We start from the raw sequence: 19,885 nt of genomic DNA, 5'->3' as shown, positions 1-19,885 counted from the left end.
TTTTTTCTATTAGTGCATCTTAACACTAAGACTCAAATTCTACATTTAAAATTATTAATGAGGGATACCTGGGTGCCTCAGTGGTTGAGTATCTGCCTTTGGCTCAGGTCATGAACCCAGGGTCCTGGGATCGAGTCTCACATCAGGCTCCCCGCAGGGAGTATGCTTCTCCCTCTGCCTGGGTCTCTGCCTTTCTCTGTGTGTCTCTCATGAATAAATAAAATCTTTAAAAAATTAAAAAAAATAAATTCAAAAATAAAAATCTTAATGACAGGGTGCTTGGGTAGCTCATTTGGTTAACTATCAAACTCTTGATTTAAGCTCAGTTGACAATCTCAGGGTCCACTGGGCTCTACCCTAAGCATTGAGTCGTCTTGAGATTCTCTCTCCTTCCCTCTCCCCTTCCTCATTGTTCACACTCTCTAAAGTAATTAAATCTTTTTTAAAAAACAATCTTAATGACAATTCAGAATGTAATCATTTCTAGAGATTCAAGGATTTTGTCTATTTTAAACAAACTGATTTTTATTTGAAATCATTTCTATCATTACTGAGTATTCAAAATATGAACAAGTCTAAAAACAGATATACCTATTTGTGAAAGCCATAAATACGTGAAACAAAAAACTACTGTCTTATTTGCTATGGACATCTCAAGCTTTTTTTTTTTGGATTTTAATCATTTTTGGAAAGATATTTCAATGTTCTTATGAAATCCTAATATTGTTCCTACTCTATTACAAGGAAATTGAAGAGATTTCTCTTTTATTGGCTTTCCTTCTCACCTCCCTTCCCTTTTTCTTCCCTGACTCCTCTTTTAAGGAAATATTTATTAAAAGTTAGAGTCCCTTAAAACTTGCTATCATTTTAACTTTTATTTAAATGTTCTTGATTTATCCAAATTTAGCAATTGAACAAATGAAAAGATAAAGCTTTATGAACTTTTTTTTTTTAATTGAAGACACAGGAACTGCATTGTAAAGTTCAAGCTACCTGGGAATGGAGTGTGGACTGACTTTTTATAAGACATAAACCTGTTTGTATTTGAGGTTTTTATACAACTTCTCTTTCATTTGAGTGACTTCATGGATATAACAGTATTTTGCTTATTTGGGCAGAAGTCCAGAAATCTTTTCCACTAGGTTAATCTGCTTAGAGCATAGTTGGCCAGGAACAAACTTGATGCAGTGACAGTAGCAAGAATGGTACTCTCAAAATGCATCCCAGTCCAGACTTACCCCTAGAAACTAAAACTAATCATGGTGAGGAAGGACAAGTGGCAATACAATGTTACAATGATTTCTTAGGTGGAATGTAGTAAGTAGTTGTGGTTTCACAATAGATTTTCCATCTTACCATAATTCACTTGGTGGGGTAATAGCTGACAAGCTTTTCTTTTGTTACATAATCAAAAATTATTCAATGTTTGAATCTCAAGAGAATTAAGGAAGAATTTATCATTCCATCTACGTAAGATAGATTATTCATTACCATCTTTATTTCTGAAACATTATCCCTACAGATTTGAGGAGTTTTAAAGAATTTGCATAACTTTTGTAATCTTGGTTTTCTTATAAAACATTTTAAAAGTGAAAGCACTTTGTTTTGAATTTTTTAAAAAATTTATCTTCAGTGTCATTTAAAAAGAATCTTAAGATTTACTTATACTATATGAATCTCAAGATACAAAAATATAGTATGTTTATTATTCTCAATCTCTACATGCTTAAGATTTATTGATTAATGAGCTGTTTAAAGTATATTAAAATATTAAAGTACCTGTAAGAATATAATTACTTCTTTTAAAAAAATTACCAGGAAATGTGAATTGAAATGAATTATAGATTAGTATTTTTGAGGTCATTCCTATGGTACATTTCCTAACATGACAGACTATGATACCAATTCTTGGTCATATTTAATTACCTAACTGAAGTATTATATACATTAATTCCACATAGGATTGCAGGATCTTTAAACAGTAAGTTATTTCTAGGTCACTTTGGCAACGGTCAAAATCTTCAGGCAAGAAGGAATCAGAATGTTTCTGAGATAAAAGATCATTAGGCAGTACCTTTATTAAATTTAACATTGAACACAGTAGTATATATTCCCTGGGTATCATTATTGCTCTTTGAGTGGTAAAAACAATAAAATTATTTAATAGATAGTTTTTTAAGGATTTATTTCAGAGAGTATATGCATGAGTAGGGGGGACAGAGGGAGAAGCAGACTCTCCACTGATTAGGGATCTTGACATGTTAGGGCTCAATCCCAGGACCATGGGATGATGATCTGACCCAAAGGCAGATGCTTAACTGACTGAGCCACCCAGGTGTCCCATTAATGGATAATATTTGCACATATTTCTACTTTTTATTCTTAACTTACCCCAAACATAAAACTCCCTAAAATGGGTCAACTCTGTTCATAATCATGTCATTAACTGTTGTCAAACCAAATCTTTTTAAGTATTTCCCAGCAAATACTGGGTTTCTAATTTTTATTTAACAAAATATTTTTTATGGTCTTACAATGTGTAATGACGTGATGAAATAAACCATGATCTTAGAAGAATTCAAGATAACCACAAAAAATTGAAATGTTATGTAATTATTCATTACTTATTATATAGTTTTCAAAGTTTTTGTCATCTGTCCATTAAAACTGTCCATGACAGCTCATCTCAATCCAGACAGCAGGTTACTGAGCAAGGGGTAACTGCACTAATAACTCATCACTAGATTGCTACTCAAAGTTCTAGGAAATGGCTCATTATCTTTCATTGCCTAAAATCTCTGTGTAAAGGAAAGAATAAAGATGCACTTTTTATAATTTACCATTTCCTTGCTATTTTCTATTTAAACGTTGACGTGTAGCTTTTGAAGGATTCATCTTGACATACCTGTCAAGCTTGACTTTTTCATTTTTAATAAGGTGAATAATAGGTGATAAAGGTTGATTAGATATGAACCTGGGGATGCATTTTATTAAGTTTTGCTACATTTTATATATAAGCATACAATCTATTTTTTGTCATTTGAAATTCTTATGAAAAGATTATATTGCTTCCCTAGAATTTGAAACTTAATATATTTTAAGATGTGTCACATTGGATCAAAAAGAGAATGACCTTCAAAGTTAAGGTGATCTCTTCCAAAGTAAATATACAAATTGAAAATTATAAAATTATTCGCTGTCAAGTCTTTCAAATTAGAAAATAGATTTTTGCCTGTAAGATTAAAAGTCTTAATTTAGATTTTTCTAATATAAGAGTTTATAAGCCCTGAAAATTCTATCATGAGTTCAGAATTTGTAATTCTTGAGTATTTAAGTAAGATCCAGGATGCTGATAACATATTTAAATGTTTTTCATAAACCATTTTTTAAAGTGAATCAATGAAATTTAATTTCTCCTTCTACAAGCTTTTTATCTGATCCTTTAATTGAAACACTTTTACTTCCGGAAGCCAACTCTTTATGATATCTTCCTTAGTACCTAAGTAGATAGAAAGCATTAATCAAATCCCTGAGGCCTGAATATAACTTGAAAAGACAGTGGCCATTATCCTGGTATAAATAAAACTATGGAACTCTACTCTTACTCCCAGAGAATGGGAAATAATAAAGTCCTAAATCTAGAGTTAGATGCTGCAAAGGCTAATTTTATTAGAGAAGAAAATCAAAGACTTAAGAAAAAATTCTTAACTCCTCAGATGAGAAAGGAAGTTATAGAAAGATTGTAAAAGGGGAGCAAAAAAGAAACAGACCAAAGAACTGTTTGTTAAGAGTGGTTTTTTTTAAAATAATAAGGACAACTAATATTAAAATTGACGTTTCTATTGTTGTAATATAAGCTCGCTGTTGCCCCAAGCTCAGTAAATTCTGCTATTTATCTAAGTGTCTACAGAGAATCTATATGGTTTTAAATTATGGGAAGAGAAAATATTCTACATTATGTTCAACAAAGGGTAGAAGAAAGATAGTAAAATTAAACAACAAAAATAAATCTGTAAAGAGATTCTACTGCAACACAGTTTGGAGTTATTAGGCACGAAGTTTCAACTGAATTTTATGAAGGCCTTAATAGGCTTCCTGATAACAACTAACACAGAAACAAAAAGATAATCGATTCCTCTACAGTCAATAGCCATGAATATGAATGCACTATGAGATTTTAGTTTTATTCTCATGAGAAGAACATAGTCACAATGAGACCTCTGACCCCCACTTTCTAAGAAGGATACGGATTTTCACTTTCATAGGTTATGGGACAGAAATCTGCAAAGGCAAGAACGTTAAGTGTGGTATAGATTTCAGCGCCCATTCACGTCTGAGTCCTCTTTCCTTTCCATTAAAAGAGATGTATTTGTTTGTCCCTTTACAGAAAACTAGAGCCATGCTACAAGTGATTGGTTCTGGCCACTGGGCTGTGAAAAGGAAGAGTTGTGTGCATCATCTATGAGTGGAAGCATTTTGTCACTGTGTGAGACCCTTCAGCTCTCTCTTTCCTTCTCATGACAACCTTTGAGGATACATATTCCAGACAGCAGAAATCTAACATGGTGGGAACTCAGATCATCCTAGATTATACTTTGCTGTTCTAAGACAGTTTCCCTGGAAACTCACCCAGGCCTGCTACGGACTTTGCAGGAACAAGAAATAAATTTTATTGTCTGAAGCCACCAATTTTAGGGTGGTTTGTTATTACTAATTACTTCAGTTTATTCTAATGAATAAATTAATAACTCAAGTTGGAAGCTTCTAAAACAAAATTACTAAAACATCTATCCTTGCTTTAGTGATAGAACAGAAAACACAAGTATTGTGGCAATCTGGTAAAATGGTCATCTTTCTACTATTTGCAGGAAGAAACATGATTCAGATGCTCTATCATGAATCTAATGATTATGTAGTACACTAGGAAAAGAGTTTGAAAAAATGGATGTCACTTATCTGAATTATTGCTGCTATCTACTTTTTCCAGTGTATTATTTTAAAAATTAGTAATGTAAGATTTGACTAATTTTCAGGTTAAAATGAAGAAAGTGAAGAGACTCAAGAAACTTTGCCATTCGTTATGTGGCACTACCAATTGCTCTGAAACCACAAACACTAGGAAGGTAAAGTTAAGAAGCATGCTAACTGATAAAGGTAATTAAAAGTAGCTTTTGCAACAAAGAGAGAAGATATGGTCTTCATAACTCCTATTAACATTTTTCAAAAATTAAGGAGACTCGGGGCAAAGATTACATTATAGATGTGGTAAACAGTAATTCTTTTTATTGGATATAATAACTCAGGAAATATCATTTGAAGAGCTGCTATTTTTTTAATTTATTTTTTATTTATTTATGATAGTCACAGAGAGAGAGAGAGGCAGAGACACAGGCAGAGGGAGAAGCAGGCTCCATGCATCGGAAGCCCGATGTGGGATTCGATCCCGGGTCTCCAGGATCGCGCCCTGGGCCAAAGGCAGGCGCCAAACCGCTGCGCCACCCAGGGATCCCGAAGAGCTGCTTTTTATTAAATAAAAAGCATACTAAGTTATTAAGAGAGATAAGCTGCCAAAAAAACCATAAAACTGGACTAAAATTGTCTGAGTTTAAAACCTTGGTTCCCCAAACATTTTAGGAACAGTCTGAGACTACTACTCAGCCCCAAAAGGAACATGTTCTTCATCTCCCATTTGAAGATATGAATAAGAATGACAATGGAAAAGGAAAATCTCTCCAGAGGAGCCAATAGTCACATAGAAAAATGAACAAGAGAGTTCCTCAAAGAGAGCAAAAAAGATGTGTAAGCAGTTAAATCAAGCAAGAAATGTTAACATTTTTAGATGGAAAGAGTAAGACAAAGATATGTTATGCCAGGAAAATGCCTATTTTAGCACTGAGGTTAACTCTGAATTTTACACTGATCAGTGCTCATTCAATCTATAAAATCTTCATTCCAGAAGCAGATAGAATTAAAAGTACACAGTTTAATATTTTAATGGGGAAGCATTTAATGTATATGAAGTCAATGTGAAAGTTTTACCAACAATAATTTGTTGAAAATATTTTTATCAAAGCCCAAATCAAAATTAGACAAAAGCAGTTAGAAAAAGTTAGTGGTTTGTGACTTAACAAGTAATCTTCTGCAGTCTTCTTTGACTAAGAAAGACCTTAAGAAGAACTGAATGATCTCATTCAGATGTTTTTTGGATATACTAAGAGAGACTAATGGAAGAGAAGAGGAAAAAAGAAGAGAGAAAAAAACCCCTTACTCTACATTGGTAAGCTGAGGACATGATGGCCTTCAGTATGCTCCACCTGCAGAATCTGACTTTTTCCACACCCTACTCCCCACCTAACCTTTGTTTTTTTTTTTTTCCCCCACCTAACCTTTGAATTCCTGCAGAATGGAAGTTATCTGGATAACTGGTAATGAATATTAGAGGTCAGATAAAGGTGGGCACCTTGGAGAGGTAACCAAATGAGTTATAGAGACTCAGGGAATAAAAGAGAAGGGGTGATAAAGGAGAAAATAAATGATAAATAAGTCTGTGACTTTGTTTTTCAAGATTTTATTAATTCATGACACACACACACACACACACACACACACAGAGCAGAGACATAGGCAGAGGAAGAAGCAGGATCCATGCAAAAACCCAATGTGGGACTCAATCCTGGGTCTCCCGGATCACGCCCTAAGCCAAAGGTAGATGCTCAACCACTGAGCCACCAGCCGTCCCTAAGTCTGTGACTTTGTATTTAAGGGGGGCGCGGGTAAGAAGAAGAAGAAGAAAAACTAGGTAGTGACAGGTAGTAATTTGCATTGAATAGAATTAAGGAAAATGCTCTGGAACCCTAACTCCAAGAGGACTCTCTGGTTGGAAAATATAACTTGAACAAGAAGTAACTGGCCGTTAGCACATTCCTCTTGATCTCTTTTGGGTCTCCAATTGGATATTTTAAGAAATTTTTAATACTATATTTTACAGTTCACAACTTAAGGCAAAATACTTGATTTCCAAATTTAAAAAAAGAGAAAAAGCATTTTGTGATGTGATTTACAAATTTAAGGAGACAGATGAAATGAGAAATGAAGCTTCTGATTTGAAATAATGAGTTGTATTTTTAAGAGTAGTTTGAACATTAAAGTAACTAAGGTTATGGAATGATGGGAAAAATGATGTTTTAACTTGTTTTCTCTTTTCATAATCTATGTCAAATATAGAAACCAAGTCCTTATTTCAAACTCACATAAACTATTCATTTCCTCATTTGTTATTCTAGCTTCCCACTCTGTTCTATCTAGCCATCTACTTTGACTAAACTCTTATAAATGTTCTATTTCCTCCACTAAGTCCTACCAAGATTCACATTTACTGGCTTTGATATGCAAAAATACTCTCTAAAATAGAAGGATTAAAAAGCCCTTAATATGATATCGCTTACTTTATTTACACAAAAATTTGGCTCCCATTGTTTATCTTGTAATAGACAACTTTCCCTCAGTTTGTTCCAATATGTACAATTGGCAAAAAAATCACATCATTTCCATAACAAATGCTTAACTAAATAGTAATAATATGCATAAGTATACATTATTAATAAGAACTTATAAGCATAATTTCTGTTATTCTATTAGCCTTTAAGGTGCTCTAAGGTCTAACTGAGCCTCTGGAAAACCATGGTCACTTGGTAAGTCTCATTTTTTTAGTAATAAAACTGAGTCCAAAGATATGTTATCTCTGCCATGTGACTTTGGTTTGGTTCTAGACAACTTTTGACAGTTGACTTGTTCACCCACAACACACACACACACACACACACACAAACCCTCAATTAAAAATATTTAAAAGACAACTGGCAATGTATATTTCATTGATAAGTACTTTGATTTTTAATCTTGATAAGCTCAGAAGTGATTTATTAACCGGGTGTTAGTCTATTCATTCTAATACTTTCTATTTTCAGAATTAGAAATAGATGGTTTCAAAACAAATACACTACTTCTGGTTATTTATTTTCTTCTAAGAAAATTAAGAGCAAAAGTCAAATTTAAAAATCAAAGTAAAAGGGACTGGGATGCCTGGGTGGCTCAGCAGTTGAGCATCCACCTTTGGCTCAAAGGTGTGATCCCACGGTCCCAGGATCAAGTCCCACATCGGGTGCCCTGCGTGGAGCCTGCTTCTCCCTCTGCCTATGTCTCTGCCTCTCTCTGTGTCTCTCATGAATAAATCAATAAAATCTTAAAAACAAAACAAAAACAAACCAACAAAGAAAACCCCACAAAGCACAAGGGATGTCTGGGTGTCTCAGTGGTGGAGCATCTACCTTTGGCTCATGGCGTCATCTGGGTCCCAAGATTGAGTCCCCCATCAGGATCCCTGAGAGGAGCCTGCTTCTCCCTTTGCCTATGTCTTTGTGTTTCTCATGAGTAAATAAAATCTTACAATAAAATAAAATAAAACCACAAGATTTGACAGGAAATGAATTGGAAAAACTAGTTATTATGCCCAAATATCACTTTCCCATTTAGAGATTCTTAATGCTTTATTTAGTGTTAATTGCTAATTTAGTATACCTCTTTAAGAGAAATGTTAACATTTTTTAAGACATAAACTGTCAATTAGACCAGATACTTATGAAAACATTTCATTTTCAAAATGTGACTATTATATAGGTAGCATCTGAACCTATCATCATTAATCAATTAATAAATCAAATACTTTGCTTTATTGTGTGATGCAATTAAGAGAACACTGCTACCACATTTTTTCCTATATTCATCTTCATCTTGGTGACTGGGCAGCCAGAAAACAAGGAGGACTGGGACCATAACTTTGAATTTAAATTTATCATCAGGATGGGATGAATGCAGACAGAATGATAAACAATCCATTTCAAATATGATTTGGACTAGAATATAATTATCTCTAGCTCTAGAAAGCAGGAATTGAGTTTGAAGCCTTGCAGTAGATAAAATTGTGTAGGAAAACAAAGCTCAAAGCTTTATGAGAATGTTAAGGCAGGCTTAGAGAACACCAAGAGTGACAGATATGGAGAGCCGCCTACGTAATATACATTTTAATATGTCTTAATAAGAAAAGCCACAATCTTATTTAGGCTTGGTGCCTAAATAATCCTTACTTCTCCAGATTAGTATTTCTAGAGGATACATGCGATACATTTCTGGATTCTGTAATACACGAATCTCCCTCTTCTGGTCTCCCCTTTTTATTTGATTTCTACTTGACTTACATATAGAATTCTCAGATATGAAAGAGCCATCTTGTGCCTCTCCTAACAGAGGCCTCAGTTGACAGTATCAATCACCAGATTTATGAGTAAATAGACCTTCAGATGAATTTAACATTCAGCCTAGGAGTTTTCCAGCTGAGGCCCCAGACACTGCAAATCAGAAATAAGCTGTAGCCTCTATACCCTGTCTCGTTTTGTGACTCACTCAAGGCATCATCACAATGCACGGGTGTTTTTTAATATTAGATTTGGGATAATTTCTTACATAGCCACAATAACTGGAACAGTAAGTTGTTGAATACACATTTTAGGTAAATAGAAATAATATAGTTTTGGGAAGAAAATGAATACTTAATAGATCTTTAAAAGACTGTTCACAAGAAAAGTCCTTATTCAAGCTAAATAACATTTGAAAGCTTTGTCTTAATGCATTAGAAATATTGACGCAAGTGCACTTAAATTTTCTTGAAGCTATGTATTATCTAGACTTAAAACCTACAATTTCAAAGATACCAGTTTCATTAAATTAAAAAAAAAGTGCTTTTGGTTAGCAATCACTCATTTGAACACATATTTGGAATCACATAGAAAATATAAAGGACTACATAAATAAAATTTACTAAACAATTTCATAAAATATTTTCTTAGTATTTTGGGAGAAAACACCAAAATCTTTGTTACACAGTAGGTATGGGAATAAATCTCCACATGACATTTCATTAATTACGGTTGTAGAGGAAGATGGATCAAAACATAGCATTTCCACAGCTTTGTAGAATATACTATCTGTACATTGCATGTCACCACAAATTAAGAATCATACATAGAAGCCTGAGATATGAAAGGTACACCTTTATGTGTGACTACTCACAATGGAGATTATTTTCTAACCTTTTGCTTTATCTTTTCCTACAAGGGCCCTTTTCTTCTGGCTAATATCCAAATGTATGTACCAAATATGTTTCTGTATCACCTCTACCATGTAATCAAAAGTTCAGACAAATTAAATGGAAAAATTTTCCCACAAAAAAAGGGAAAAAATTCTTTAAACAAGTAGAAATATTAAATGGTTATCTAATTTTTAAATACTTTTAATGAGATTATTTGATTTACTTTTTCATTAGTTACAGAAACCTAAACCATCAAGACAACACATTTTGGGAAAAAGAAAGTTTTTGGGATCCCTGGGTGGTGCAGCGGTTTGGCGCCTGCCTTTGGCCCAGGGCGTGATCCTGGAGACCCGGGATCGAATCCCACGTCGGGCTCCTGGTGCATGGAGCCTGCTTCTCCCTTTGCCTATGTCTCTGCCTGTCTCTCTGTCTCTGTGACTATCATAAAAAAAAAAAAGTTTTCAAAAAGTCATGCTACTTTAAGTTTTCATTTAAATCCCACTTATTTAACATACAGTGTAGAATTAGTTTCAGGTGTACAATTCACTGATCTACCAGTACCATACATCACCTGGTGTTCATCACAAGTGCACTATTTAAATGATACAAGTGCATACACACACACACACACACACACACACACACACACAATAGTATCAGGGAAAAAATCTAAATTTTAAATTTAATGCCTGATTTAATGGACCAAATATGGTTGAGATTATCAGTAAGGACTATTTTTTATAATAAGGAAAAAAAGGTATGATTTTTACATTGTAGTTACATATCAAACTAACATTATATTCAGTTTTACAAATTTTATAAAATTATTAACTTGAAGAAATGTATTTTTTGCTTGAGCTTTCATCTCATACTAAATGCACATGAAGTTTACAAATTGAAGACAAAAGAGTTTGTCTTCTGCTGTGCCTTAAAAGAATTGCTGTCTGAAAAAAAGGGAACAAGAGTCTAAACTTCTGATAAGTAAACTCCTGTGTTATTTCTTAGAGGTAAACATTAACAGGGTGTCTCAAAAATCTTATTACTAATGCCAAGAGCCGTATTTAAATGCTGAGACAATCAACAACAAAGACAAGTGCATTGAATTTGGTAAACCATCATTGTAATTCTAACCTTCAAACACAAGTTAAAATTTAACAAGATATGAAAATACAGATAGTTATCTTTGCAGTAACTTTCAGCTGCAGATGGAAAAAGGAGAGAAAAGCTCAGTAACTTTGTCTTGTCACATTCAATTTCATTAATTTGCTTCAGATACAAGTCAGAATTACTAAGAATGTCTTTAAAATATATCATTATGTAGGAGAAATGTTTGTTGAAATGGAAATCAATGCACAAAATATTAACAAGAGTGAAACAAAATTTTCTTCAGAGAAGCAACATGGAAAGTCAGAGCAACAAAAGAACAAGGATAAAAATAATCTCAGTAAGTTAAACTAAATGTATTATTACTTTCTAAACCCCAAATAGTATTTTAAATAAGTAATAGCTGAAAATTTGACCAGAAATAAAGTCAAAATCTTTATCAACCAGGATTTAAGATAGTAAAATGTCAAGATTAGTATTGAAGATTAACTGAAAATAAGAGAGGTAAAAATATTCTTTAATCCACTTTGAGGTAATTCTGACAAATGAGCCAATACTACTTCATCTGTACATAAAACAAGGAGGCAAAAATAGTTTGCCTGAAGTGAAAGTTAATTAGAGATATATAGGCTGTTTCTAATTACATTTAAATTTATTTACTTCTACTTTCTCCTCTTGATCAATTTACTTGATAAGAATTGCTCAACATGAGGGTGTATGAAACAGAAGTAATTTGTAGATCTATGACATGTGCTCTTAAAAACCAGATGCATGGGATCCCTGGGTGGCGCAGCGGTTTGGCGCCTGCCTTTGGCCCAGGGCGCGATCCTGGAGACCCTGGATCGAGTCCCACGTCGGGCTTCCGGTGCATGGAGCCTGCTTCTCCCTCTGCCTGTGTCTCTGCCTCTGTCTCTCTCTCTCTCTCTCTATCATAAATAAATAAATAAATAAATAAATAAATAAATAAATAAATAAATAAAATAAATAAATAAAACCAGATGCATTTAGACAAGCAAGAAATAAAACTGGAAGTTGTACATTGGACATAATTAGGTGGCTGAAGATATTCTACAAACTTTGGCCAAGAGTCCTTAGGATTCCAATTCAAATGGTTAACTGAAATGGAGTGAGAAGTTTTGTTCAGGCAAAGAATGAATTTAGTCACAATTCAGGCAAGAAAACCAATCTGGAAGATACAGTGGAGAAAGTGTAACTTTAAAAATTTTTTTCTTAATCAAACGTACCTTCAAGATAAAAAATATATATATATATGAGATCTCTTACTTACACACGAATACATTAATTCTTTTTTGTTTCAGTAAAAAAAAATGTAGTTTGGAGGCTTCTGATTTCTAGTCTGTTACTGTAAAGAGCTTACAAGTTGCCACTCCATCCTATGTCAGGTAAAACACTTAACAAAAAAGATCAACAAATTTCCCTGATCTGTCAGAGTAATGAGGTTATAAAGCAAAGCGCACCAAAGCTGGAAAGATATACCTAATCCAAAAACTTACTGGAGGGTCACCTGGGTGGCTCAGTTGGTTGATCCCATGGTCCTGGGATAGAGCCCCCTGATGTCAGGCTCCCTGCTCAGGAGCCTACTTCTCCCCCTCCCCCTGCCCCTCCCCCTGCTTGTGTTCTCCCTCCTCTCCTCTTTCTCTTCTCTGTCTCTCTCAAATAAATAAATCTTTAAAAAAATATATTGGAGCATAAACCGTAGAACAGAAACCACTCCTAGTTTAGGAAAACCTAAACTATAGTTGACCAATTGCTGGATCTTCAATGTGGACAAATCAGCCAAAAATTCCAAGGTGATAGAGTCAGTGGAGGGGCCTCCATCCTCCTGTGAATCTTAACTTCCAGGTGTTTCATCAGATATTTACAGTTACTGTCAGAGAAATTCCCCCATACTTCTAGCAGGGGAAAGAGAAAGAAACCTTTCTGAGATATGCTGTAGCATTCTGCTCTTAACCAAATACCCCACTCCCAGAAGAAGCTGTTTTACCAACACCTAACCTACCTGGGAGAAGGGAAGTACTCAAGAAAAAACTGAGAAGAACTGATTAAGTTCTTGGGACCCCTGGGTGGCTCAGTGGTTGAGTGTAGCTTTGGCTCAGGTTGTGATCCTGGGGTCTGGGGATCGAGTCCCACATCAGGCTCCCTTCAGGAAGCCTGCTTCTTCCTCTGCCTACATCTCTCCCTCTGTATGTCTGTAATGAACAAATAAATTAAAAATCTTAAAGAGAGAGAGAACTGATTAAGTTCATAGTTCAGGAGAAAATGCTCATCCAAAACTGAGACCTAATCATACGACTATAAAATGTGTCCTCTTCCCCATACCAGCCCAACCACTAAAGACCTATTCACTTGAGTTCCTTTCACCTAGTACAGCAAATCTGAATTTCAACAACAAAAAAAATTACAGAGTATACAAGGGGCACCTGGATGGCTCTGTGGGTTAAGAGTCCCACTCTCGATTTTGACTCAGGTCACAACCTTGGTGTCATGGGATCAAGCCCCATGTCAGTCTCTACACTGGGCATGGAGCCTGCTTAAGATTCTCTCCCTCAAGGAGAGAAAATGAGTGAACATGTCAGTGAGGGTGACAAAACATGAGAGACACCTAACTCTGGGAAACAAACAAGGGGTAGTGGAAGGGGAGGTGGGCGGGGGGTTGGGGTGACTGGTTGATGGGCACTGAGGGAGGCACTTGGTGGGATGAGCACTGAGTGTTATGCTAAATGTAGGCAAATTGAACTCCAATAAAAAATTAAAAAATAAATACCTGTCCAAAAAAAAAAAAAAAAAAGATTCTCTCCCTCTTCTCTGCCCCTCACCCACCCCTGCTCATTCACAAAAAAAAAAAAAAAAAAAAAAAAAAAAAATTACAGAGCATACTAAAAGGCATAAAACAGTTTGGAGAGACAAAGCAAGCACCAGGACCAGACATAGTAAGGATATTGCATTATTAGGGTGGGAATTTCAACTATAATTATATGCTAAGGGCTTTACTAGATTAAGTAGATAGCATGCAAGAACAGATGGGTAATATAAGCAAAGAAATATAAATTCTAAGAACCAAAAAGAAATGCTAGAGATAAAAAAAATGTAACAAAAAAGAAGATTGCCTTTAATAGGCTCATTAATAGACTGGACATGGTTGAGAAATAATCTGAGCTTTATCATTTCTCAATAGCAACTTCTAAAACTGAAAAGCAAAGGACAAAAAGCAGAATATACAAGAACTGTGGTACAACTACAAAAAGTGTAGCACATAAGTATCAGGAATATCAGAGAGAGATAAAGATAAGCATTATTTAAAACAATAATGACCCAACATGTTCCCAAATGTCAGATACAAATCTTTAGACCCATGAAGCTCAGAAGCACCAAGCAGAATGAATGACCCCAAATCATGCCTAGTCTTAATACCTAGTCTTAGTATTTTCAAACTTGAAAACAATTAAAGAAAAAAATCTTAAATGAAGTCAAAGACAAAATACTTCACGTATCAAGATGCAATGGTAAGAAATGCATCATACCTATTGTACCTATACTCAGAAACCAGGTAAGCAAGAAGATAATAGAGCAAAATACTTTAAAAAGACAAAGAGAGAAATACCTAGAGTTTTGTACTTGGCACAAAATTATTTTTCAAAAGTTAAAGAAAACTAAAGACTTTCTCTGACAGACAAAAATTGGGAATCTGTTGCTAATAAACCTGCCTTGCAAGAGATGTTAAAAGTTCTTTAGAAAGAAAGCAAATAATATAGGTGAGAAACTCATACCTACATAAAGTAAGGAAAACCATTAAAATAAGATTAAACATAAAATGGAAACTTTATTAATTACTGATATAGCTATCTGTTCAAGATAGTCATAACAGCAATGTAATTACGCATGCTTATGTAAATGTTTATGTACACTTACACATAAGTAAAATGAATGACGGCCATACTATAAGCAACAGGAAGGATGAATTAGGAATATTTTAAGATTTGTACTAAGCGAAGAGGTATATTATTTCAACATGGACCTGGATTACTTTTAATTTTATAGTGCAAATTCTAACACAATCACTAAAAAGAATGTTAAGAGAAAAAGTATGACTGATATGCTAAGAAAGAGAAAATGGAGTTAATAAATGCTCAGTAAAAAACACAGAAGGTAAAAAAAAAAAAGCCAGCACACATAAAAGGCAGAAAAAGACAAAAATAGAAACCAAGAACATGGGCCACAAATAGGAAACAGTAAAAAAAAAAAAAAATATGTGGTATATATTTCTAATTAAATCACTTTTAAACGTCAATGGTCAAAATCTATCGTCCCTTCTTATCCACAGTATATGCGCCAAGACCCCCAGCAGATGGCTAAAACCAGATAGTAGCAAACCATACAAACACTATGTTTTTTTCCTCTACATACACACCTATGATAAAGTTTAATTTATAAATTAGGTACAAGGAATAAAAAATTTTACCATAATGAAAGTTATATGAATGTGTTGTCTCTCTCTTTCAAAATATCCAATTGTACTATATTCACCTTTTGATGTGAGATGATAAAATATCTATAGATGAAATGAGGTGAATGGCAGAGGCATTGAGAAGCAGTACTAGGCTTCTAGTGGCTTTCTGACAATATATAAGAAGAATTACTGCTTTTAGACTAGTTAATTGCAGGTAAATGAAACTACAGAACAAAACCACAGATGGAGCATGAATTATACACCCATTAAAAGATAGAGATTGTCTCAATAGATAAAAACACAAGATGCAAATATATGTTTCCTACAAAAAAACCACATTAAGACACACATATATATTAAAAGTAAAGAAATAGAGCTAGATCATGCTTACACTAATTGAAAGAAAGTGAGAAGAGCTACATTAAGACAAAGCAGATTACAAAGTATATGAAGTCTTCAAAAATAAAAGTAACCATCAGATGATAACAGGTTAATTTTCCTAGAAGACATAAGAATCTTTAAAACTGAGAGCTTTTCCCCTAATGTCAGGCACATGACAGCAGTGTCCACTCTCACCATGCTATATCACAATAATATTAGAAGTCCTTGCCTCAGCAATCAGATAACAAAAAGAAATAAAAGGCATCAAAACTGGCAAAGAAGAAGTCAAATTCTCACTTTTCACAAATAACATGACACTTTGTGTGGAAAACTCAAGACTCCACCCAAAAATTGTTAGATCTCATACAGGAATTCAGCAACATATGGCCAGATATAAAATCAAGGACAGCAAATCAGCTGCATGTCTATATACTAACAATGAGACAGAAGAAAAAGAAATTAAGGAATTGATGCCATCTGCAATTGCACCAAAAATCATAAGATACTTAGAAATAAACCTAACCAAAGAGGTAAAGAATCTGTATTCTGAAAACTACAGAATACTTAACGAAATTGAAGAACAAAGAAATGAAAAAACATTCCATGTTTATTGATCAGAAGAATATTGTTAAAATGTATATGCTATCCAGAACAATCCACACATTCAACATAATCCCTATCAAAATACCATCAACATTTTTCACAGAGCTGGAACAAATTATCCTAAAATTTGTATGGAACCAGAAAAACTCTGAATAGCCAGAGGAATGTTATAAAAGAAAAACAAAGCTGCTGGCATCACAATGCCAGACTTCAGACTGTATTACAAAGCTATAATCATCAAGATAGTGTGGTACTAGCACAAAAACAGACACAGAGATCCATGAAACAGAATACAGAACCCAGAAATGGACCTTCAACTCTACAGACAACTAATCTTCAACAAAACAAGAAAAAAATATCCAATGGAGAAAGGACAGTCTCTTCAACAAATGGTATTGGGAACTGGACAGCCACATGCAAAAGAATGAAAGTGGACTGCTTTCTTACACATTATTTTAAAAATCAACTTAATATGGGTGAAAGACCTAATGTGAGACAGGAATCCATCAAACTCCTACTGGAGAACACAGGGAGCAACCTCTGTGACCTCAGCCATAGCAACTTCTTGCTAATTAAGTCTCCAGAGGCAAGGGAAACAAAGGCAAAAATGAACTATTGGTTGGGATGCCTTCATGGCTCAGCAGTTGAGCATCTGCCTTTGGCTCAGGTCCTGATCTCAGGATCCAGGATCAAGTCCTGCATCAGGCTTCTTGTGGGAAGACATTCTCCTTCTGCCTATGTCTCTCATGAATAAATAAAATCTTTTTAAAAAATGAACAATTAAAACTTCATCAAGGTAAAAAGCTTTTGCACAACATAGGAAATAGTCGACAAAACCAAAAGACAGCTGACAGAATGGGAGAAGATGTTTGCAAATGTCTTACCAGATAAAAGGCTAGCATCAAGATCTATAAAAAATTTATGAAACTCAACACCCAAAAGCCAAATAATCCAGTTAAGAAAGAAGACAAAAAAAATAAATAAATAAAAATAAAAAAGAAAGGAGAAGACATGAACAGACATTTCTCCAAAGACATGCAAATGACCAACAGACACATGAAAAAATGGTCAGGAAATGAGAGATGTTGGCAAAGATGTAGAGAAAAGGGGATGTACAAAGATGTAGAGAAAGGGGAACCCTCTTAAACTGTTGGTGAGAATAAAAACAAGCTGGTACAGACACTCTGGAAAACAGTATTGGATGTTCCTCAAGAAGTTAAAAATAGAGCTAACCTAAGATCCAGCAATTGCACTACTAGGTATTTATCCCAAAGTACCCCCACACTATACAAATGTAGTGATCTGAAGGGCCCTTGGACCCCAATGTTTATAGCAGCAATGCCCACCTCAGCCAAACTATGTAAAGAGCCCAGAAGTCTATCAACAGAAGAATGAGGAAAGAAGATGTGGTATATTTATATATAATGGACTATTAGTCATCAAAAGGATGAAATCTTACCATTTATATAGACATGGATAGAACTGGAGGATATTTTGCTAGTGAAATAAGTCAATCAGAGAAAGACAATTATCATTTGGTTTCACTCATATGCAGATTTTTTTAAGATATTATTTATTTATTCATGAGAGAGAGAGAGAGAGAGAGAGAGAGAGAGAGAGAGGCAGAGACACTGGCAGAGGGTAAAGCAGGCTCCATGCAGGAAGCCCCACACAGGACTCCATCCCAGGTCTCCAGGATCAAGTCCTGGACTGAAGGTGGTGCTAAACTGCTGAGCCACCTGGGCTGCCCCTCATAGGCAGAATTTAAGAAACAAAAGAGGATTATAAGGGAAGGAAGGGAAAAATAAAATAAGCCAAAATCAGACAGGTAGACAAACCACAAAAGCCTCTTCATCCTAGGAAACAAACTGAGGGTAGCTGGAAGGGAGGAGATTGGGGGGACAGGGTAACATTGACGGTTTTTAAGGAAGGCACATGACAAAATAAGCACTGGGTGTTATATAAGACTAAGAAATCACTGAACTCATCTGAAACTAATAATACACTATACGTTAACTAAATGAATTTAAATAAAATAAGTTTTAAAAAATAAAGAATCTTTAATGTGCACATATCTAAAAATAGAGCATCAAATAAATTGAGACAAAAACTGACAGAATGATAAAAGTAACAGATGAATCCATACTGTGATAGTTAGAGATGTAAAGACATATCTACCAAGAATATACATATCCAGTCAACAGAAAATCAGTAAGTATATAGTTAAACTGAATAGCACCATCAATCAACTGGATATAATTGCCATCTCTTGACAACTTCATCCAACCACAACAGGAATATACATTATTCTCAAGCTAACGCGGAATATCCACATGAAAAAAAAATCCCACAATACTAGAACTAAATAACATACTTGAAGTAACACATAGATCAAAGACACATGAAGAGAAATTTAAAAAATAGTTTCAACTAAGTTGGTGGGGAGGGGTTGCTTTGGGATCTAGATAGGAGCTTGCAAAACCCTAGTGGAGCCTAAAATACTGCAGGATCATTTTGAAAAGGCCGGCCTATGCCAAGAAGGTAGGCTTGCCAATATGGTCTTGGATACAAACCTGGAAGCAGCCCCATATTCTAGAGGAATTAATCACAGCTCTGTTTGGTCTTGGCCCTGACACCAGCACCATTTGCCAAGGGATCTAGGAGGAGTACTGCCCAACCACGTTTTGGGTAAAATCTTGATCCTTGTACATTGTAGCAGCCTGTGAACCAGTCCCTAAGTCAGTCCAAGAGCAGTACTACCCACCAGGGAAGGAACACACAGGTATTTTACTGTGCTCCTGAAGGAAGTCTTGCAGATCTCATTCCCACCCATGACTTAGTTCCGGTTCCACTCAGTGACATCTCTGGGCCAGTCTTGACTGCCTTACAACCCATGCAGTGACCTGGTAGGAGTCCTCCCAGGGAGCTAGCAGAAGCTACATTCCCCCCACCTGGTAAAAGTAGGACCATCTGTGAACCCAATTGCAGATTTTGAAGTGTATCACTGGCCCAACACTAGGTCTACTGACCAAAGTACTGGAGACAGTCTCATCTATTCTGACTAAACAGGATCCACAACTACCCAAACCCCTAGTAATAGGTCCAACAATGGCAAACCCCACTGTGGGCTAAGCAGCAGCCATGTGACCCGGACACCATCCAACTTGAGTGGGATCCCAAAGACA

Source organism: Nyctereutes procyonoides, unplaced genomic scaffold (genome assembly GCF_905146905.1).
Source record: "Nyctereutes procyonoides isolate TBG_1078 unplaced genomic scaffold, NYPRO_anot_genome, whole genome shotgun sequence".
In the NCBI taxonomy this organism is placed as follows: domain Eukaryota; kingdom Metazoa; phylum Chordata; class Mammalia; order Carnivora; family Canidae; genus Nyctereutes; species Nyctereutes procyonoides.
The sequence above is the reverse complement of the archived record's forward strand: the minus strand, read 5'-3'. Positions refer to the sequence as shown.